Source organism: Vicugna pacos, chromosome 17 (assembly GCF_048564905.1).
Source record: "Vicugna pacos chromosome 17, VicPac4, whole genome shotgun sequence".
Classification (NCBI taxonomy): Eukaryota; Metazoa; Chordata; class Mammalia; order Artiodactyla; family Camelidae; genus Vicugna; species Vicugna pacos.
In genome coordinates, this window is record NC_133003.1 from 8,873,358 (window position 1) to 8,896,676 (window position 23,319).

At 38.1% G+C, this 23,319-nt stretch overlaps 1 protein-coding gene and 1 long non-coding RNA gene across 17 annotated transcripts in view; one reads left to right on the forward strand and one right to left on the reverse strand.

Moving 5' to 3' along the window:
• RBMS3 (RNA binding motif single stranded interacting protein 3) overlaps window positions 1–23,319 on the forward strand; it is a 921,458-nt gene that overhangs the window by 748,550 nt on the left and 149,589 nt on the right. The gene's annotated exons all lie outside the window — the stretch shown is intronic.
• LOC140686695 (uncharacterized) lies at window positions 16,418–22,796 on the reverse strand. The gene is made up of 3 exons (XR_012060497.1): window positions 22,731–22,796; window positions 20,151–20,247; window positions 16,418–16,560 (listed from the first exon to the last, which is right to left on the reverse strand). It is a non-coding gene; the product is annotated as an uncharacterized lncRNA (long non-coding RNA).

A 23,319-nucleotide genomic window follows, 5' to 3' on the forward strand; every position in this document is an offset into this window, starting at 1 on the left:
AGAAATTAATGAAGTGTGTTTAGTTCATATTTCTTTGGATTTTTTTTTTTAAAAAAAGAAACCCTACTGATAGAAAGGAACAACTCTCTTAGCTCAGGATGAAATGTAAAACAGAGAAAATGGACTGTGTTTCCAGGACTTTCACACCATCTTGCCAGAGGAGCCTTTCCCAGATCTGCGAGCCGTACTTCCAAATTTGACGTTAGATCTAGAATCCCTGTAAGTTCATTTCCTGTTTTCAGACTTGATCAAAATTTACATCCTCAGAGGCCAATTTAAAATCTTGAGACAACTGGCTTTGATGAATAAATTAGCGGCAGCTCAGTAAGAATTTTCCATCTCACAGAAGAAAAATGGTCTCTGGAGGGGTGAGACATTCCCCAGCTTGCCCCCTCACCATCGTGCCGAGCTAAATGCCGGGGCTGCCGAGCACGTCAGCACACACCCGCCTGTCTTCAGGTTCCTTATACTGTGGTTGATGTCACAGTCCTTGTCAGAACAAGCTAGACAAATAAGGTCTTAGATACCGAGTAGAAACAATTATGCCCCATAAAATCTAATGACCCCTGTGATGAGCTGTAAGAGGACCTAAGGCATCCTAAAAGAAGCCTGTGGTACCCAGCACGGACCCTGTTACGAGGCTGGAGGACGCCCCCGCCCCCAGCCTCTGTGGGTGCTGACAGTTCATGTCTGTGCCCTTCTCTGGAGAATCACCTTTGCAGGGGAGGGTACAGCTCAGTGGTAGAGCGCATGCCTAGCATGCATGAGGTCCGAGGTTCAAACCCCAGTACCTCCTCTAAAAATAAGCCTAATTATCTCCTCCTCAAAGATAAAATAATTAAATAATACAATAATAAATAAATAAAGTATTTTTTAGAAAAGAATCAAGTGTGGCAACAGGGATGTCCCTTCACCAGAAATTCCTTGGGGATTATTCCCTTCTCTTAGGAGCAGTCAACAGTCAATGATTGACTGACATGGTAGGGGGGGGCAACTTGATGGTGTCAGTCCCACTTCCCCAGCCCCCCGGGGACCAGGCTGAGGCCAGACTCCAGCCTGAGATGACATCCTTTCCTAGCTTCTCCCCTGCACTCCTCATTCCCTTGTAGCTTTCACCTGAGGGCATTCACTCGCTCGGTTCCTGGGAGATGTCCCATTTCCATTGTTTTCCTGTCTGACTTCCAGATAAAACCTTCTTTGAGAAGAACCTGGTTTCTGTCACTTGTTCTAGAGGAAGCGTATTGCTGCATCTCTAAATGCCCCTCTTCTCTAGACATAGCACACTTCAGAAGAAGACTTTGGGAAAGGATAAAACCAAAGGAGTTCTGGCAGAAACCATTGTGGAAGCCACCGTGGCATCTGGGTATCTGAGGACTTTGCATGGAGGGGATATGGATCCATGGTCCCCTGACCCCTGGTCCAGCCCTTTTTCCTCAGCTGACTCACTGCCTCGCTATGCATCATTATTAGGATTTTGTGCAATTCTCTGCATGGTTATGAGTAGAATTGTTTACATGTAAGGAAGATGGTCGCTGAACTGTTCCTAAGCTGATGGGACAAAGTTACAGGAACCAGAAACATCTGCCCGTGAAAACACTGGCCTTAATCAGAGACTGAAATCTTCACACTTGAAATGAAGCAGTGACACCGAGATCTTTATTTCAAGGCAGTGCACTGGCCAGAGTCCAAGCGAAAAGACAGCCCCCTCTCTTGAAAGAGTGGATAAAGGAATAAATGCATGAGTGGGTGTCTGGAAGGCTGGCTGGCTGGATAAAGGATGAATCAGTGGAAGGGTGAGTGAGTGAGTAGACTTGTTACAGGACCTTCAAAAAGTAAATTCTTTGTTTTTATCTGTTCTTCATTTATAAAAAGGTATTACTAATAACCTAACCAAAAAAAAAAAAAAAAGAAAAAGAAAAGAAAACTAGAATTTATTTTCTTTCTCTTTAGGCAACTTTTACAACTTCCAAGAAATTCAAGAGGTATATTTTCTTTAAAAAGTGGTATGACATTTATATATGCTCCAGAACAATGAAAATATATGTTGATATATGTGGGGTGGGGGTTGTATGTATATATTTTTATTGAAATATAGTCAGTTTAGAATATTGTATTAATTTCTAGTGTACAGCACAATGCTTCAGTCGTACATGAATATTCATAGATTTGTTTTCATATTCTTTTTCATAAGTTACTATGAGATATCAAATATACATCATGAACTTGTTTATCTATTCTATGTATATCAGTTAGTATCTGCAGACCCCATTTTATCCCCTCCCACCTCTCTTACCTCTGGTAACCAGAAGTTTGTTCTCTGAGAGTCTTTCTGTTTTGCAAATAAGTTCTTTTGTCTTTTTTTTTTTTTTGGATTCCGCATATAAGTGATATCGTATGGTATTTTTCTTTTTCTTTCTGGCTTATTTCACTTAGAATGATGATCTCCGGGTCCATCCATCTTGCTGTAAATGGCATTGTTTTATTCTTTTTATGGCTGAATAGTATTCCATTGTGTAAATATACTACAGCTGCTTTATCCAGTCATCTGTCGATGGACATTTAGGTTGTTTCCATGTCTCGGCTATTGTAAATAGTGCTGCTATGAACATTGGGGTGCAGGTGTCTTTTTGAATTAAGGTTCCTTCTTGATATATGCCCAGGAGTAGGATTGCTGGATCATAGGGTAAGTCTATTTTTAGTCTTTTGAGGAAGCTCCATGCTGTTTTCCATAATGGCTGCACCAAACTGCATTCCCACCAGCAGTGTAGGAGGGCTCCCTTTTCTCCACAGCCTCTCCAGCATTTATCATTGGTGGACTTCTGAACGATGGCCATTCTGACCGGTGTGAGGTGACACCTCAGTGTAGTTTTGATTTGAAGCAGTTGATTGGCATACCTAAGAAATCAGTGGTTACAAGAATTTATTACTTCTGCGTGAGATGTAACAAAATCAATCAAAGATTAAACTAAGTAAAAACATATGCAGAGAGGAAATTCATGTTGAAGCCAGGCTAACCTCGAGCTTTATAGAATGGTTAAAACTTACTCTTTGTCTAAACCTCGTATCAGTGAAGGTTCCTGACAATTCCCCTTTGACGGCCTCAAGTGAAGGGAAATAGTGAACATGGAGCCTTTATTCCCCCCACAACGTGTCACGATCATTGCACTAGGAAGACAAAGCTACTCCGTTGCTGTTTTCATCTTAAAACATCCTGAGCTTTATCACATTGCCTCTGGGATGCTGTTGGTTTTACTCTATAACACTTAAATTGCTGCCTTCAAGTGCTGGGGGCGTAAGTGTTAGGACCAGATGACTGTGAAATATCCCTAAGGTAAAATGCCTGAAAAGCAAATAATTAAGATACTTAGATAATATTTTAGAACATAAAAGGTGATGACTTCCATTAAAATATGCTGGCACTTCTATATAAACACACTTCCTTTATGTATACATGGATGGATGGATAGAAATATATAAATACACAGTCTAAATCAGAACAAAAATGACAGGGTAAGTGCACAGCATTGTCACACACAATGGGGAGTGCCCAGGAGTTTTACAGACCATCAAGATCTGAGGAGTCACGGCCAGACCTTCTAACATGCATCTTCATGGGGGCCTCCAGTTCCTTTATGCTGTCATTTTGTTCCTTGCCATTAGGATGAGACACCCGGATTTTCTTGGCTTACTTCGTTGGCAAGTAATAATATAAATAAACTCTCTGACTCTGACCTTTCCATTTATCTCTAATTTGAATCACTGCTTTAGGAGTTTCTACCCATGACATCCCTGGCAAACCACAGAAAAAGGATGAGGATGGACAGTCACTCAAAAACAAACAAACTAAAAGCATCTTTAAAAATATTCTACTGATACCGTATTCTCAGAAGGCCTGCTGTAAGAGTGGCAGATGCTGTGGAAATGATTGATCTGAGAATGAACGGAGTAAGGAAATGGAAAATAAAGCAAGTGTGTTTGGTGCACTCCCATAATTGAATTTCAGAAAAGCCTAAGTGATAATGAAAAAAATATTCTGTGTAAAATTAATCACCCATCCTTTGATGCGAATTCTTAGTTTCTTGGTCCATCAGGAATTGGTAGATACGTCTATAAAAACAAATATAGCGTTCTCTTCTTTAAACTAGAATGTTTTTATTCTGTTTGATTTCTGAGCTGAATTTCCTCAAAATTTGTTATATAGGCTTATAATCGCAAACTAATTTCCAAGTTTACCCACATACAGCCTTCCCCAATAGTAGATGTCCTGGTATCGGTGTCAATCAGGGGTAGATTATCTGATGCTGAAATCAGTGTGAAGTTAACGTGATGAAGAAAGGAAGGGGTTGGCATGTTTCTCCTTGGAAGACTTCCATGTTGCCCATTTGGCAGCTCACTTGCCTTGATACTTATTTGATCATGCAATAACTTCATTTGTCTGAGATTTATTAATTTTTTCTGCAGGGCAGTAGAGACAGTCACAAGGATTAGATGTTTGTTGGGGAGAAGCTGGGGGAAATGATGAAGTCTGATGAAACAACATGTTGTTCTTTTGGGTACCAGACTGGCTTATCCATCTTTACCAAGTTGTTTGGTTGTAACAAAGCTTGAAAGAGAAGCAAGGGGGGAATTGAGTGGTCCAAGAATCACAATTTGGAATGAGAATAGAATAGCCGGCTGCTTTCCGACAAGGATTGTGTTTATTCGTGAGCGGTTTAGTGCCTGGTCGAAAATCATACCATTCTTATGTGGTCATGGGAATTAGAACTTAGCTCTCCTTTGTTGATTGCTAGAGAATCTTCTGTAAAGTGATGAATCTCAGAGGTCTCCTGTATTTCCCTCTGAAGATTCTCGTAGATGCTAATTGGTGAAGGGCCATCGGTCAGTTTCAGCAGGAACGATTTGTCATGAAAACCACGGAGCTAATGAGATCTGTGGATTCAGTGGTTCTTTCAAGGTCACTTGGCCATCAGGTGGTCCTCTCAGTCTGGGTCAGTTGTTTTCCTGTGATGATTATCATCTTGCTTTCTCTCGCAAATACACAAATAAATCACAGATGTTTTCGAGCTATGGGGTCCTTATGTTTTATCTCATCTTTCCCCTTCATTGTATAAATACATATGCTGACACCCAAGCGGGCTAACAGATTCTCCAGCTTACACATCTCCTGTGTGCTGGACTGGGTCAGGGTTGGAACTCTCAGTTCTAACATTCAGAGGCTTTCTCTCAGTGCCATGCTGTATTACTGAGTGCCATGTCAACTGACTGGGGTAGATTTCTTAGAACCAGAACCACAGGTGACATGTTATTTGAATATCGCATTGCATCTTGCACGTGGCCGGAACAAAATATAGTCCCTAAGAAAAACAGTGAATGGGTCCAAGCTCAGTCTGTTCATAGGGGAACCCACAAGTTAGGCAGCAAGCTGGCAGGCTGAAAGAAACAGACCAAAAGGTGACAGGGAAAGGCATATAGAAATGGAAGAATGAGATCGTGTCTCTGTTCAATCTTCTGGTGATGACTTTGCCTGATGGTAACCTCAGAGCATCCAGAAACGGTGATTCATTTATCTCCTTGCCCCTTGGCTTGGACCTTCGGCTTTTCAGAAGTAGCTCAGGTCTGAACGGTTCTGAAGGGTTCAGCTGCCAGTCTAAACCAATTGGCCATCCTGGAAATCACTTTCTGGCCATGTGGAATTCCACCGTCCTCAAAACTTACTGCTCTCCTGCAAACCACTCTGCCCCCGTCCCTTGCTGGTTGTATGCCTTCAACTCAAACTGCTTACTGTTATTAATGTTGTTGTTTCTTTTGTTTTAATGTGAACAGACCATTTCACTGGATTTGGTGAGACTTTTTATAGATGCTGCTAGACTGATATGCACGCTTATTCTTCTGAAAGTTGCTTCGCACTAAATAGCCTGGAACATAGAACATAATGCATCAAGCACGATCTACTGTCATTTTCCGCCCAAACCCTAATGCATATCTTTCCTTCTAGTAGGTCACCAACATTGTCGCCTACGTGACCTAGTTCTTGAAATAAGAAATATGTATTTAAAAATTAAATAATGTTGAAAGAATTCGAGTCATGAATTTTGCATATCTCTAGACAGGTCTTGAAAGGAACAATCTCTGGCAGATCACAGACTAACAAAGGTACCAGATGTCGGATTGGCACCTGCACAGTCCAGAGGAGGAAAATTAATTTGTGCAAAAGTCGGTTTTTTGGGTTTTTTTTACCCCTGAGTGTGTTTTTAATGGCCTTAGCAAAGCAGAATGGAAATATTTGCATTCTCCACAATCAATTTGCATGCTGGAGCATTTGCTTTTCTTCCCATCCTAAACATAACTGTCTGTTCAGTAATAAGCCACACAGTGCAGAGTGGGGTCAAGAGATGCTGCATTTCTGGCATTAGCCGGCTGTGAGCGAGTGAGTTTCTTAGGCAACGATGCTCACTTTGAGTTTCCTTTCTCCTTTCACGATGCCCAGCTGGCTGAATATCCTGCTAAGATAAACAGAGATTCCCATCTCTCTGGTGAAATGTCTTCTTCTTCAGCCCCTGACTTAAATCTGCCATCTTACTTCTCCAGGGCTGCCAGCACACCCGTCTTCTTTTCATCTTCCCTATCTTGACAGTGTTGGGAGGGTCACCAAAGCAGAGTGACAGAGGAGACAGTGGAGGATAGAAAGAACCCATTTAAAGCAAGCCTTGAGCGTGTTACTTTTTTTGTTGTTAATTTTCATCACCTGCTTAGAGTTGATGCCAATGAAATCTTGTAGTGTGGCAAAGCAGTTGGGTGGAAAGCCATTTGCAGCAAGATTTCATACAAATTCCTATCGCGTCTCCAATTTCGACATCAAACACTTAGATGGAATGTGAGTACGAGGTTGACTTCTAAAGGACTCGTAGGTGAGGACAAACAAGAAAAGGACGCCAGGAGCAGACTGCCTAGCTCAGAGTTCTAGCCTGTCTGGTTAGGACTTGCAGAATTAAGAGTGGACTTCCTGCCTCTCTCTGCTTCTTTGATACTTTAGTCAAGGGAATTAATGTTTTAAGATTGCTTTATTTTTGAGCTGTTTATGAGAATCTCCTTACTTCACTTAAATAGAGTCAATTTTTTTAGCAAGCATGTTATTTCTTTGGGCTACATTTATATATGCATATCAACTAATTATACAGTAGAGATATTTTTACCACTTGGCAATCTTTCTTCTCCACGTGTAGCTTCTCTCTTGGGGCATCTTTGAGATAGTTTTGCTGGGGGCAACTTGCAAAGGATCATTTTTCCTCTACGAAAACTTGAAGTTTATACAATTTGACTCACCAAAGTTGCGCTCATGAAACGAAAATCAAAGGTTTAATTCAAGAATGGGGCATTTTAGCTTTTGCATAGAGAAACTGTTCTGGAGCAGATGTCAAGCAGGCAACCCACTTAATCTGTCTTCTGCTCTTCTTGGACCACATGCTATGCTATTAACACTTATCTCACAGATAAACTCACGGAGTGCAAGTGATGATTGTGAAAGATCAGGGCAAGCTGTTACTAGCACTGCAAAACAAAAGAAAGGAAATTTCAAAACACCAGTCCTGTGGATCATGGTCAATAGAGCGCTTTGTTTGTAAAACTTTGACAAAATATAATGCATGGCGTGGTTGTGTGTGTAATATACACACAGGTCCCAAGAGCTCCCTGGAAAATTTCCCTTGATGAGAATTTTAGTGTTTAACTTAAAATCATGGCTTTGGGACCCTTTTATTTTTTATTTCTGGTGAACACATTAAACATAAAAGGGGCTTGATTAGCTAATACATTAAAATTCAGACTCTTGTCATTTATGTATTCATTTCCAATACCATTTGTTCTTAAACACCCAACAGAAGACAGAGGTTCAGAGAGGCAGAAATTCCCTCAATGAGATTGGACAAGAAAAAATTAAGTTGACCTTCAACTTCACATTTCTCTGTCCTTAAAATAGGGATATACAGAGGTGCTAAGTTGATTTATATTAGGTTAAATTCATTTTACTAAAACATTGACCTTGTACCAATAAACATTTGAGTACCTAGTTCTTCAGGGATTGGTGGGGGAAAAAAGCATTCTTAAAATAACACAGATCTTCTGTGACAGCTTTTGACTGCCTAGAGGATTTACTCAGAGTGTTTTAAGCAGTCTTCCTGTATGAAGAAACTAAAACGTGGCTACTATGCACTTCAACTTTTATTTACAGGCTGAACGGTGCCAAAGATGAATAATAAAGAGAAACACTAGAAAGCAAGATATGCTTGCTCAGAATATGCCATTGTCCTCCTTTTTATGAGGACTGAGTAGAAGTTAAGGGCTTGGTTTCCCTTGCCACTTTACTTCCCATTCATTTTCTTCCCTTTGACACTGTCCCTCATGGTGGACCCTCTCTGTACCTCGGTTTTCCTGGCTACAAAATAAAAGTTGAGGGGAAAAATGATGTGCAAGATCTCTTTTGAAAATTCTGGATTTATATCTCAAAAGGGTTTTTTAACATTTTTTATTGATTTATAATTATTTTACAATGTTGTGTCAAATTCTAGTGTTCAGCACAATTTTTTTTTTAAGGGTTAACATTTTCCCTTTATTTATTGGCCATCTTTTCCCTTCTGTGAACTTCTTGGACCAGAGATCCTCATTCACCTGCATCTAGCACTGTACTGGGCACGAGAAAGGCATTTGTAGATCTCAAAAGGATTTTTTTTAATGATCCTTAATTCAAGAGACACATACAAGAAGGTCTTTAATACAGGCAGTTTAACCTTAGAGTTGGGATATAAATTAAATATATGAAAAACTCTTAAGTTCATATAGTAATTGTAATTATTATAATTCACTCAAAACTTGCTGATGTAGAATGCAAAATAAATATTTCAAAGTCCCTCAAATACTTTTACTGAGAAAAAGTAGAAAAGTGTCATAAATCTGTTAGAGTTATTTCTCTTCAAAATTGTATATAAAGTCCTGATTTACCAAACCATCCTGTGTTAACTGCTCAAAAACATGGCCTCTTGACTTTTTTTTTTTCCTATCTCATCATCCACCATAATTTCCTCTTCAGTTTTGTCTTAGACACTAACTCTCAGAGTCAAACTCAAGGTCACACAACCACATGAAACTGCTCTTTCTCCAAAATCATAAAATCAAGTTCCTTCTCATTCCATAACCCTCTACATTCTAGCTTGGTTGCTCAGTTACTGATCATTCTCCAGCCTCTTGAGAATGGCTGGTCCATCAGCCCCTCTTCCTTTCTCCTGCCCCTCGCTTTGACTTGTCATCTTTTGTGCTTCCTGTCTGATTGAATCCCATCCTGAGATGCACTCAACTGGTTGCTTTCTTTGTGTCTCTGTGGAAACCATAGATGCAATAAATCAGAAGAGGAATACAGACTGCTACACTATGATCCCCAACCTCAGACGCGTTCCTGCGTCTGGAATTCCTCTAAAATCCCACAGCTTTCGCCGGTTAACTCATTCTCCAATTCGCAGTGGCTACTGCAAACCACCTTCACTCTTCTGCAATTGTTGCTGCCCTACCTCGCCAGACACCCAGCAAATGGCATCTGTTTCCACTTCATTTATAAGGTAGCAGTTACGGGATGGGAACTCCCTTCCCCTGCCAGCATCAAACTTAACAAATCCATCATCAGAACACAGCTTGTCTCCTTCGCTGCTATTGCAATAAAAAAAAGATGTCTCTCTTCCCCTCCAAGGCTGTTTTCCTTATGCCTGGAAATCCACCCTTCCGTGTTCTTTACCACTTGCTTTAATTGAAAACCCCTTTAATGAATCGCCTGTTACTTCGCTATTCCCTCTCGTGGCTTTCTCAGTAACATTCATACCTGTATAGGAACCATTTTCTCCAGTTAACAGTGAGGCAGAACAGAACAAACAAGCACCTCCCTCAGCCTCATTTTCCCCCGTTGAGCACATCTCTTTTATACCATAACCTTGTACAAGCTGGGAAGGACCTCCTATGCGCATCTCTGACGTCCGCCTTTGACCCATCTGCTGTGCTGTCTCTTGTCAGTATCATCAGCGGTCTCGTGCACTGAATTCATGGCTCATTTTTTAGATGTTTATTTCCCCTTAACCTCTCCCAAGCACCCACACACATTGTCCACTTCCTCCTGCTTCCCTGGGCTTCTGCAACTTCACACTCTTTTACTTCATCTCTAAAAAAAAAAAATGGCATCCCTCAAGGTTAACCCTCAAAATTCTTTTTTTCTTACCAGATCCTCTGTCCATAAAGAACTGAGTTCATGGTAAAGGCTTCAGTGTCATTTATATGACTCACTTTTTTCTTTTTTGGATCTCTGGTCCAGCTTTGAGTTCCAAGTGTATTTGATATACTGTTTCCTCTTAGATAATTCAGAAGTACCTCGAATCTTGAATTAAAACAGAAATAATTATTCTCCTGTTTCCCCGGCATTCTCTAAAGCTGTCCTTACTTTATTTTCCATTGGAATCAGCCAAATGAAAACAAATATGATTCTGACTCAAATACTTAAAAATCTTTATGGAATTTCCAAATATTTAGAGGACCACGTTTATTTACCAGAGTCAAGAAGTCCCTATAAAATCCAGTTTCTCCCTGCATTGGTGTCTTAACTTACTCTCTCACTCCCATCAGTCAGTTCAATTCAATTCAATTGATCATTTTGTTTCCCTTTGAAAGGTCTGTGTTTCTTCCTACATCACAGCTTTTGATGTGCTGAACCAGTTGCCTAGAATCCTCTTTTCAGTCTCTCCATCCTCTTAATTTCTGCTCATACTTAAGAGCTCAGCTAAAACTCCCATCCTCCTGGAAGCTGAGCCTTTCCATAATCGGACCAGACCATTTCACTAGCATTTTTGACACATATGACAATTTCGACAAAATGACAATTTACGTAATTAATTATTCTAAGTCTTTCTTACCTGTTAGGATATAATCTCTACTAGTTAAGGGTCATGCCTGTCCTGATCATCTTTGTATTCCTAACATCCGGCCGGATTTTGTTTCTTTATTTGTTCCTGATGGATACTCAACAAATATTTTTTTAGTGGGGTGAGTGTTTTGGTACCTAACCTAAATCTCTGGACTTCGTTAACACATACCTTTTTAATACCCTTCAGATGCAGTGCAGAACATCTTGATAGAGGAAAAAAAAATCCATTTCAAGTTAAACTTTTGATGTGTGATCATAAATTTAATGGGACTTAAATGGCTTATTTCGTTGTTGTATGATTCACTTTTTGTTTTCTATGGTATTCCTTTGTGTTTTCTGTCACTTCCTACACCAGCAAAAACACCAGGAAATTAATACCATGAACGCTTAATAATATTTGCCAAGGAAGATTGGTTATTTGAAGGAATTACTTTGTCTCTCTATCCAATGGCATGTTAAATACTTAAAATGAAAAAAAAATTTTTTTTCTTGTAGACTCACAGATTGACTATTTAATCTTTGTTTTGTGGAGTAGTGTAAGCATTAGTAGATTTGAAATAAGCTTAGACTTGTGCCTTCTCTACCACTAAGGTTAGGCAGGTTCCTTAATGTCTCCCACCTTCAGTTTCCCTGTTGGTGGCATAGTGCAGATGCCAGTGAGAATAATTAAATGATGGTGCTCAAAGGTCTTGCATCTCCACCACTCATCCATGACTTTCTTTTCCTTTATTAATATTCATACTTGTAATCATAGGACACCTCACTTTAAAATAATTCAATGAGCAGACTTCTTCAAAATGGTGAGGCAGGGACTCATTGAAGAAAGAGAGGCAGAGAATGAGAAGTACTGATAGCTACTCATCTTGAAATAATCTCAAAATTGAAACTGGTGACTGCAGTCACCAGTTTGACTTAGATGGGAAGTCTGCGGATGCACTTCACTGCAAAGGAATCCAGCAGATTGATGACAAATTCAGACTGTGGAGGCAGACAGACCTGCATTATAACCATGACCTTGTTCCTACTACAGACAAGACCCCGCACAACTGCAATCTCTAAAAGTCCCATCTCCTTGGATGGACGATGGATGTCATGATAAAAGATTCCTCACAAGGCACCAGTAAAGGCTAAATGAGGTGATGCACGTAATGCATTGAACACTGTGCTTGGCTTAGACAGGTGTTCAATAAACGCTATCAGCAAGTTGAGAGAGAGAGAGAGAGAGAAATGGCTTGTTGCATATTTTTGCCTGACGCAAGTTCATTCTTTTACACCAAGCATGTGGCCAGGTGCTAAATGTATTAAAGTCTAATGATTAACATACGTATAAGATGAACATCTAGCCTGTGCTTTCTGATCTCAACAAGTTGCCTGGTCCTTGTCCTCCAAATGCCTCCAGATAATGGTGACGTTGCCATTGAGTGCGTGGAGAAGCCAGAGGAATGACCTTTCAAATCCAGTCTTTGCTTTGATACCTACTCCTTGAAGAGTGCTGTCTTCAAATGATGGTTTTTATTACATGGGAAGATTGGGCCAATCATCATTCACGTAGAAAGCTTTAGTAATTTCTCATCTCAAATCTATAATGACAGTTTTAAGCACAGGGGATTCTTCTCCTTCACAGTGATTATGCGTGTCCTGAATGGAAGCTGTATTTTTTTTTACTGTTTTCCTATTGTTGCTTATTGATCTCTCTTAAACCCTGATGGTGGATTGTATACTTTTTATGTCTTGGGTGCTCAGGTTTCATTCCCCTTTTTTTTTTCATCTTTATACTTTAATTGTAATCAATTGATAAATCATAAATGTGTAATTAGTGCATGTTTGGAACATGAAGCTCTGACTGCTATTTTATTCACTAAAGCTTGTCAAACTCCCCAAGGTCTTTAGACCTGTGTCTTGCCTACATATAGATATGAATCAATACCTAAAACAAAGTTGAATGCAGTGTTGTACCACCTGCCCTGGCCTGGTGTGAGCTGTTCATGCATTTAATTCATGCCTCTAATGAATGGTATTTTTGTTCCAAGAAAGAAAGTAAAATCATTGCAATGGAGATTTCCATTGCTCCCATATTTAGTGAAATCAAGATAGAATAGTTATTTCATTTCCTGGTCATCGGAATTGTCCCTGGAACTTTTGTCGACAAAGCAATGAACGTTTAATTTCAAGGACATGTGAAATCTAAAACTATGATGATAGTGACTTTAGACACCAAAGATCAAATTAGCATTTTTGTGAGCCATGCTGCAGAATGTGATGTGATCGCTTGGTTTTGTGTCTCTCTGGTCGTATGTGCCTGCTGGCTCTGTCCAGTGAGTCGTTTTCCACTAAATGACGTCTTCCATCATGCTCCTTGGAGCCAGAGGTCTTCCAAGTAAATTAGCCTTTCCTAATTTTACGTCACGCAGTAGGCTTTTAATAGCCCTCAGTCTACTCCTTCCTTCTGAATACTTCTTCAGTATTGAATCCGGCCACTTTGCAGAAATAGAAATAATGCTTTCTCCTATAAATTGATCCATCATTTATGGCTAGCACATTGACTGTGCTGAGACCACTTGACTCTTAAGTAATAAATATGTTCTTCAATGTTCTATTGATTTTGGCCACACCTGAATAAGATATTTCAAACATAAGGATTACAGTGAAAAACCATAAAAGATGTCTAACTGGTAATAGTAAGAAACATATTACATTGCAAATTTCCCACTTACTTTTTCAAAGTGTGTTTTGATTTATTTTATGCCTTGTACTCATATTTTTATCCAACTAAGTCATTTTGATGCACCTTAAGATTGGAGGGTTTTAGAAGCTGGGTATTTGCTAAATGCAGTATAGTTAGTATTTTTTTAGTTCAAATTGGCAATTTATAAGTCTTGGGTTTTGGCAGTGATTAAATCAGTTAACCAGAAAAATTTAAGGCAAATAAAAGTATCCATTAGTGTCAAGTTTATATTTCTTTATATTTCTTTATTTTTTATTTCTTTGTTTTTTTTATTTCCTTTTTTAACAACAGTTAAAAATGTAATAATAGAGTTACTTATACCAGCACAGGAAAACTTTCAATAGAAAATATTAACAATCTAATACACAGTAACACCTCAGCTTGCTTCAGATATTTTGCCATTTTATATGTTCTCATGTGAAGTATTGAGACTTGGTTACTTGGTACTTTTTGCCCAGTTTTATTGAGATATAATTGGCATACGTCACTGTATAAATTTTAAGGTGTCCGCCATGATGGTTTGCCCTGCATATACTGTAGTAAGTTGAGTTAGCCTCCATCATCTCATATATATATAAGCAAAAATGAAAAAAAAATTTTTCTTTGTGTTGAGAGCTCTTGGGGTTTACTCCAGTTTATCTTTCTATTGTCAACTAGAATGTTGTTGTTTGGTAGACAAATCTGAAAAACGTGTTCATAAATTCCATGACATTGGGTTTCATGACGTAGCTCTCAGAATATATGAATAATCAAAGAGGAAGAGAGTATGTGAAATTCACTAGCTGATGCTAATGAACATTCTTACAAAGTCTGCCAAGGAGGACGACTCATCTTTTTTTCTCTTTTTTTTTTCTTTTTGCCATTTTATTTATTTATGTTTAAATTTACATGTATGTACTGTTCATTATTTCTAAGAACAGTCTAGAGCTTTTGCTTGTTTCTATTCTTTTTCTTTTCTTTCTTTTTTTTTTATTGAGTTATAGTCAGTTTACAATGTTGTGTCAAATTCCAGTGTAAAGCACAACTTTTCAGTTATACATGAACATACGTATATTCATTGTCACATTTTTTTTCACTGTGAGCTACCACAAGATCTTGTATATATTTCCCTGTGTTATACAGTATAATCTTGTTTATCTGTTCTACACTTTGAAATCCCACACTGTCCCTTCCCACCCTCTGCCCCCTTGGCAACCACAAGTTTGTATTCTATGTCTATGAGTCTGTTTCTGTTTTGTATTTATGTACTTTTCTTTTTTTAGATTCCACATATGAGCAATCCTATATGGTATTTTTTTTCTCTATCTGGCGTACCTCACTTAGAATGACAATCTCCAGGTCCGTCCATGTTGCTGCAAATGGCATTATTGTTTCATGGCTGAGTAGTATTCCACTGTATAAACATACCACAACTCCTTTTTCCAGTCATCTGTCAGTGGACATTTGGGTTTTTCCCATGTCTTGGCTATTGTAAACAGTGCTGCTGTGAACATTGGGGTGCATGTGCCTTTCTGAATTATATTTTACTCTGGGTTTGTACCCAGGAATGGGATTGCTAAATCATATGATAAGTCTATTTTTTGTTTTTTAAGTTCCCTCCATACTGTAGGGAGGACGGTTTTTATTGGAATTATCCTTTGTGAGTCCTCCTCATTAATGCGTAAGGTCTTACTAAAATGAATTACTGTCTCTTATTCCAGAACTACAGTGTCAACCGTAGCAAACCATAGGTTTATTAACACTTTCTTCTACGTAACTCAGGTCCGTCTGTAGCCAGTAATTTGGTGACAGCCAGTAATTATCTCAAGCGGCCCCTGATGCTGAAATACACAGGTAGCTTTCTTTAAGTGCGGTACAAGGAATGCTTCTGAATTTCTGAGAGGTTTCTGTCACTCCCCAAAGGACTTCCTGACAGCAGTGACATTTGGCCTAATGGTGTATTCCCTGTTACAAGGCCTCCCTGCCGTGGCTCTCATAGTCAGAAAAGTGTCCTAGGGCCACAGCTGTCCACATCTGCCACTCATGTTTTGCTTGAAATGTTCCAACTTTTCTTAAAAAAAAAAAAATAGGACCTCCTGTTAGGTTATTTTCTCGGAAATAATGTCAAACTTACGAAGTTCCATAGGGGTAACAATTCTCAAAATTGTTAATGAGGAAACATTTTAAGATATAATTGGAATAAATGATTGATTCCTTGAATATATGTAAGCACATCTGACTGTCCTTTATGACTGGATTACTGCGTTCTGTTGATCCTCATTCTGTGGTTGGCTTTATTCCTTTAATAACTACATAAGTTTGAAAAGCTAAAGCTCTAAACTGTCCTTAGAAACAATGAACAGTACATATATGTGATTTTAAAAAAAAAAGATGTAACTGGAGGAATGACACTGAAAATGTTTATAAAATATTACCTAAACGGTAATAAAAAATAAACTCATTTTTATTTCATAAATAATTCCACATTTTTATTCCACAAATAATAAATAAATACCACAGTGATAACAATCATTGATCTTAATGGTGGAGTTACAGGTTTCTTCTCTGTGCTCTGCATTTTGCAAATGCTATAAATAATTATTTTTGGAAAAAGCGTCTTTAAAATAATAAAGTAATGGTTATAGAATAAGAATAAATAATAAACATAAAGAAAACTATTACAAAAAGATCATCTTAACAAAGATTTTTACCATATAATATTAGTGCGTTACTAAGTTTCTCTATGACATTTATACCGCTTACCTGTTATTATTTAACACATTTTGAAAATTACATAGGAACGCTTTTCCCTTCATGACTTCCATTCTTGTGTGTGTGTGTGTGTTTCTTATTTGTATCCTTCTCCCCTCCTTCTCCTCCTGTATGTCTGTCCTTTAACATGAAGCTGTACGAGAAAGAATAGATTGGAGATTTCTATTGGAAAATGGCATATTGGGCTAGTTTAGTCATTCTCAAGCTTTTTCATTTCAGGATTCCTTTACACTCTTTGAAAATATCAAGAACTCCAAAAACTTTGACATTGGCTATTCCAATCAGACTTTACCGTGTTAGAAATTATTTAATTCATTTAAAATAATAATAAAATCATGAAAATATTCATCTAAATACTATTTATTAAAATAATCATATTTTGGGGGGAACGTATAGCTCAAGTGGTAGGGCATACGCTTAGCACGCACAAGGTCCTGGGTTCGATCCCCAGCACCTCCTCTAAAAATAAATAAACCTAGTTACCTCCTCCCCCCAAAATAAAAAAAATTATTAAAAAAAAAGATCATCATCATCATATTTTTCAGACAAACAAACTAGTGAGAAGGGTGCAATTTTGTTTGACCTCTTTGAAAATCTCTTTAATGTTTCATCTAACAGAACCCAGTTGAACTTTCCTATCTGCTTCTCCGTTTGCTGTATCACACAGCTCTTTAAAATACTCGGAAAGAATAAATATTTTATGTCCCATAAATATTTTTCCCAGTCACCATTTTTGATAGACCTTCCTTAGTCTGATGATTTGTAATTTCAGTAGCCTGTTTAAAAAAAAAATCTACACTCTACCTGTTGAGAATGAGGCTTAAAAAAAGGAGTGAAAAAATTACCAATGATATCTTAGCATTATGAGATACTTTTGACCTTGCAAATGCTTTGAAAGTTCTCTGAAACAGATCACACTTTGAAAATCACTAGCCTAAGACAGACATATTTCATTTTGTAGCCATAGGGTATTCCATTGTAATGAATATACTATATTCATAAAATTGCTCTGCAGATGAATATTTGTGTTGCTTTGAGTTTTTCCTTACAAACAATGCAGCAATGAGTATCTTTATAAAGATATATTTGTCCAATATTTATATATATTATATATAAAGGGTGAATATTTTTAAATGAACTACTGGGAGGGGAGGGGAGGGTATAGCTCAGTGGTTAGAGTCCATGCTTAGCATTCACGAGGTCCTGGGTTCACTCCCTAATACCTCCATTAAAATAACTAACTAAATAAACCTAATTACCTCTCCCCACACCAAAAAAAAAATGCACAAACAAAATAAAATGAACTACTGTGTTAAAAGTTATACATATTTTAAAGTACGATATATTGACCCTCTAAGGAAAATGTTTTACAAATATTTAATTCAGTCAAAACAATACAGACTCTTGTATCCTAGCTCTTTAAAATACTCGGAAAGAATAAATATTTTATGTCCCATAAATATTTTTCCCAGTCACCATTTTTGATAGACCTTCCTTAGTCTGATGATTTGTAATTTCAGTACTGTCTAAATTTTATAATTTGTGCCCCTCCCTGTGCTTTTTTAGTATTTTGGGGTCCTCTATAGGGATGTTAATTACTCCTCTCTTCATTTCCATTTACTGGAAATTCCCAATATAATGCAATTAGACATAGAAATCTGGTAAGATTATGCTGTGGTTTTGAGAAGTTCATCAAGAAATGATGGTTTCTATAATTGGAATAATGTATCAAAACAGATGAATTTCAAAATTTTCATAATTCCTGAAATTGCCCTGAGGCAACATTTGCTCTATTTTCATAAGTGTTTGCATTTTCTTGTTAGAGAGAACAGGCGCGATCTGAAATCCGACTCTAAATAATTCTCCCCAAGGTATAGGAGAGAGGACCTTAGTAACTGCTTGTCTTTTTCGTCCAACCGCCTTAGTGTCTTCTGATTTTTGCCAATGAAAGCCAAGGATGAACATCCCCATAAGGAGAAAATGGTTTGTTAGACTGGCTGTTCTTAGACCTTCGATTGTACTTCTTTTTTTAAATTGAAGTATAGTCAGTTACAGTGTGTCAATTTCTGGTGCACAGCATTGTGTCCCCATCATACACATACGTGCATATATTTGTTTTCATATTCTTTTTCATTAAAGGTTATTACAAGATATTGAATATAGTTCCCTGTGCTATACAGAAGACATTTGGTTTTTATCTATTTTTATATGCAATGGTTAACATTTGCAAATCTCAGACTCCCAAATTTATCCCTTCCCACCCCCTTTTCCCAGTAACCGTAAGATTGTTTACTATGTCTGCGAGTCTATTTCTTTTGTAGATGAGTTCATTAGTGTCCTCTTTTTTCTTTTCTTTCTTTTCTTTTTTTTAATTCCACATATGAATGATATTGTATGGTATTTTTCTTTCTCTTTCTGGCTTATTTCACTTAGAATGCTGATCTCCAGTTCCATCCATGTTGCTGCAAATGGCATTATTTTATTATTATTTTTGGCTGAGTAGTATTCCATTGTATAAATATACCACAGCTTCTTTATCCAGTCCTCTGTCAGTGGACATTTAGGATGACTGGGTAAAGAAGTTGTGGTATATTCAATTGTACTTTACCTTCAACTCATTCTTTGTGATATCACCCATCTTTTTATAGTAAAAGAAATGTTCCTCAGTTAAAACTTTTTTGAACATAAGATTTTGAATTAGACTTTTTCTGAACACTCCCTGTATTCTGTCATTCATATTCTGAAAGCATCCTGGGAGCAAATCTAATTAAAAATATTTTTTTCTTGCATTTTCAAGAAGCTGAATGAACAAAACTTCTTTTAAGACTTATCATGGAAGCTTTGTTCACAGTATACTTACTTCTCAGTACTAACTCTGGACATTCAGATATAGACAGGCCGTAAGCATTTCAATACTTTGAATTAGGATTTCTGTGAATCTAAGGAGATGTACAGTGTTAAAGTGTTGTAAATAGTTATTAAGTGTAATGTGTGGCCTGAGTCCACCCAGGATGGCTGTACCCAATTTTGACATAATGTTATGGGTAGATACACGCCAGAAAATAAACCAAAGATGGGAGGATTTAGTTCAGAGTGCTAGAATGCATGCTTAGCATGCACGAGGTCCTGGGATCAATCCCCAGTACCTCCTCTAAAAATAAATAATTAAACCTAACTACCTCCCCCCAAAAAATAAAATAAAAAAATAAACCAAAGAACCACAATGTATTTTATACTTTTGTAAAGCATGTTTTATGGCTAACTTCCAGATTTTTAAAAAGACTGATAAATGTCAACATTTTGAATACATCAGTGTTCATTTTGAGTTGTCAGAGGTAACCTAACCAACTACCATTATGTTTTGGAACTAAGGGATATACCTTTCTATAAAGTTCCTGAAATGCAAAAAAGAAAGAAATAAAAAAATAAAATAATAATAAAAATAAAAATAAAAGTAGTGTAGCTAATTTAGGCTCACTATTTTAGAGGGTGTCTACCATGTTCCAGATCTTATCTGATGTGCTTTAATGGCTCAAATAGATATTTGTTGATTGAATGAATAATAATAATTACTACTGCTGTTCTGATACCAATACTTGCAAGTTCTCTCTTTTTTTCTTTTTGCTTTTCTATCATTTATTTCCATCTGTAGTAGGCTGAGTAATAGCTCCCCCAGAGATACCCACGTCCCAATCCCCAGAACCTATAAACGTATCACCTTACCTGTAAAAGGGACTTTGCACATCTGATTAAGTTCCTGTCTTGGGAGAGTGAGATTATCCTGGATTTTTCTGATGGGTCCAGTTTAATCCCAAGGATCCTTAGAAGAGAGAGAGGATGATCTGAGGATTGGGAAACATGAGGGAGAGACCACCAGCCAAGAAATACAGACAGCTTCTAGAAGCTGAAAAGACAAGGAAACAGTGTGTCCCAGAAGCCTCCAGGAGGAACACAGTTCCGCTGACACCTTGATCTCACAGTCTTGACCTTCAGAACTGTAAGACAATACTTTTGTGCTGTTTGAAGCCCCTGAGTTTGTGGAAATGGATCTAATACACCCCTTTTACTTCCATTTATTTCTGTAATTTACGAGTAGATGTTGCCTTCAGAGCCAAATCTCTGTGGCCACGCTTAGCGTTCAGATTGGGTAATGTGTGGCGCCACATGTAAGTTCACCCCCTTTGCCGTAACACATAGGCTTCTACTGTTTGCACGGTGACTGAACTGTGACTTCTATCAGCTCCAAGTCCTTTCCTGTCCTTGTCACATGAATGCAGACACACTCAGATGAAAGTGTGCTGCCCACTTGCAGAAGAACAAGTTGAACTTTGCACTTACAGAATTGAACTCATCTTTATAGGAAAGTCATAGTAAATTTACCTTAAAATTGAAAGAGACAGGGTCATGAAGATAAGCAATGTAGCACCAGTGATCCTGAGGTTTGTCGGCAGAGATGTGATCTTAAAACACTGAAATTGTTGAAATGATGTTCGTAGGTATATGTTTAGCATATATTCGTTTATTCCAGTAGCCCCGGAGATATGGTTCACAATCGATAACCAAAATCCTTGTGCTATAATGTACACAGATTAAGCCCATGGACATTAACTAGGGTTTTGTTTTATATCTTCATTAACGTAAAAGGAATTGCCTCTGCTTTTGTTAATTTCTGCGTCTTGGAGTATAAAGAGCCAACTGCTAGAGATTGGTCTCAATTAGTCTGCGCACGAAAAGTGTAATTTACCCCTCTGAGGGGTGGGGAAATCTATTGGCTTAAACACTTAGACCCATCATTCCTTTAATTCATATCACAAATATGTAGCTTTCCACTTTCTGCTCTTGGTAGTAATTCTGTCTATATTAGGAAGAATGCAGTTGGATGTGGTAGAGATTCCTTGGTTATGTAAATATTGTTCTAACTGTAAAATAACTGACCATTTTTACTGATGGCTTGAGAAGGCTCTTTGCATTGCTTTGCGTGTAATTGGTTCCCATGGGGCCCTGCGCAATCTATGATGTCTGATAAAATAGAGAACAGTGGAGGAGTCACGAATTACAGTGCAGCTACAACCAGCCTGCCCAGTACAATCTCACCATCAGTTATTAGAGCGTCACACCTAAGGTTTGTCAGGAAACACAGAGTACAGAAATGTCACTGTTAACTATTGTGTGCTCTGGCCATATTTCTTGGTAAGACAATTAGATTTTAATTGTCCTTTAATCAAACTTTCTCTAGGAGATTATGCAATGTAAGTCAATAGGATCCATATCACCATTTCATAATTTAAAATTATTTCCTCCTTCAGTCCCCACTCATTGGACTGAACACAGTGGAAGTCCTCAGTGGAAGATTCAGACTTTGGAGTCAGATGGTGGATTTCCAGCCACTTACTAATTATGTGGTTTTGATCGATCAGTTTTGTCACTAAGATTGACTTAGATAATCTGTAAAATAGAGGTAGTAGTGTATTTCACTGGTTTTAGTAATTAAATAAGATATTGTATCTGAATTGGTCCAAGCACGGTATATCAGAAAGCAGTAATAAGTAAGTTCTCAAATATCAGGGGCTTAACTCCCTACAAAAATGTTACTCCCCATTCATGTTATAAAGTAGGTCGTTGAGGGCTCCATTGCCCACGGTCACTGAGAAAGGAGTCTGCGTCAGCTTTAGAACACCCAGCCCCCAAGGACAGGATGACAGGGCATCAGAGATGGGGGGGGGTCACAACAGCCCTGGAGGCTTGCTCAGGAGGGACACAGGCCTCATTTGTTCGTTTGTAAGCAGGGGAGACTTGGAAACATGAGGAAGGCTGGGGCTATGGACATTTGTAGGCGTGGTCTTTCCTACAGCATCTGAAATGCTTAGCAAGATGCCTGGCACATAATTAAAATCGCTCCCTAAATGCCAGTGATGGCTTTGCCACCATCAACAGCATCGTTCTGATTCTTTTAGAGGCAGCGTGGTTTGTAGCTAAGAATCTACCACTCACTCTACAACTCTGGGCAAGTTTGCAACTCTCTCATCCTCCGTGCCTTCCATTGTAAAATGGATTCACCTCATCAGACCACTACGGGGGCCACATGAAATAAAGGGCTGCCATGTAGGACTCCCTTCAAAAAGATGATAGTGGTTTCATTGTTACTACACAGCTTTACTGTTGGTTTGATCTATCAGTCGATTCAAACCAATTAAATGCCTCTTTGTGTGCACTTTTCATGTAATGATGTTAAGATTTCTCGGTTCACTTTAGCATTTATAAGCTAGTAAAATATTGATTTTTCCATTTGCGGCAGATACATACAGTTATCCATTGAAATTCCACCATATTCCAGAGGCTAGGGATAAGCAATAAACAAGATAGGCGAGGTCTTTGCTTCTGTGGAATTTGGATTCTGGAACAGTGAAGAGGGAAGCAGGCAATAAATAAGCAGATGTAAATGCACCATGTAAGTTCAGATCGTGATCACCCCTAAGAATATACAAAAGCAGGAAGATGCAGTAAACACTGACGGCTGAATATTTCATACTGTGTGATCAGGGATGGCCTCTCTAAAGAAACAACATTTCAGCTGAGATTCCAATAATACAAGGGTATTTAGGGGGAGGGTCTTCCCGGCAGAATTCCAAGAGCCCGGCACCTTGACTCATGAAATGTAATTAGAGCAGAGTGAGTAATGGGCAGACTGATTAGAAATGAGGTCACAGAGATAAATGGGGCTGTTTACTATGAAAAGAGTTTGATTTTTCTGTTGTTCTAAATTTGATGAAAAACTAAGCAACCTGATTTTTGCTTTAGAAAGATCACTGACTCATTCATGGAAAACCAGTAATAAGGGCTATTGCAGAATGCCAAAAAGAGATGGCGGTACTTTTGAACAAATCAGATGGGC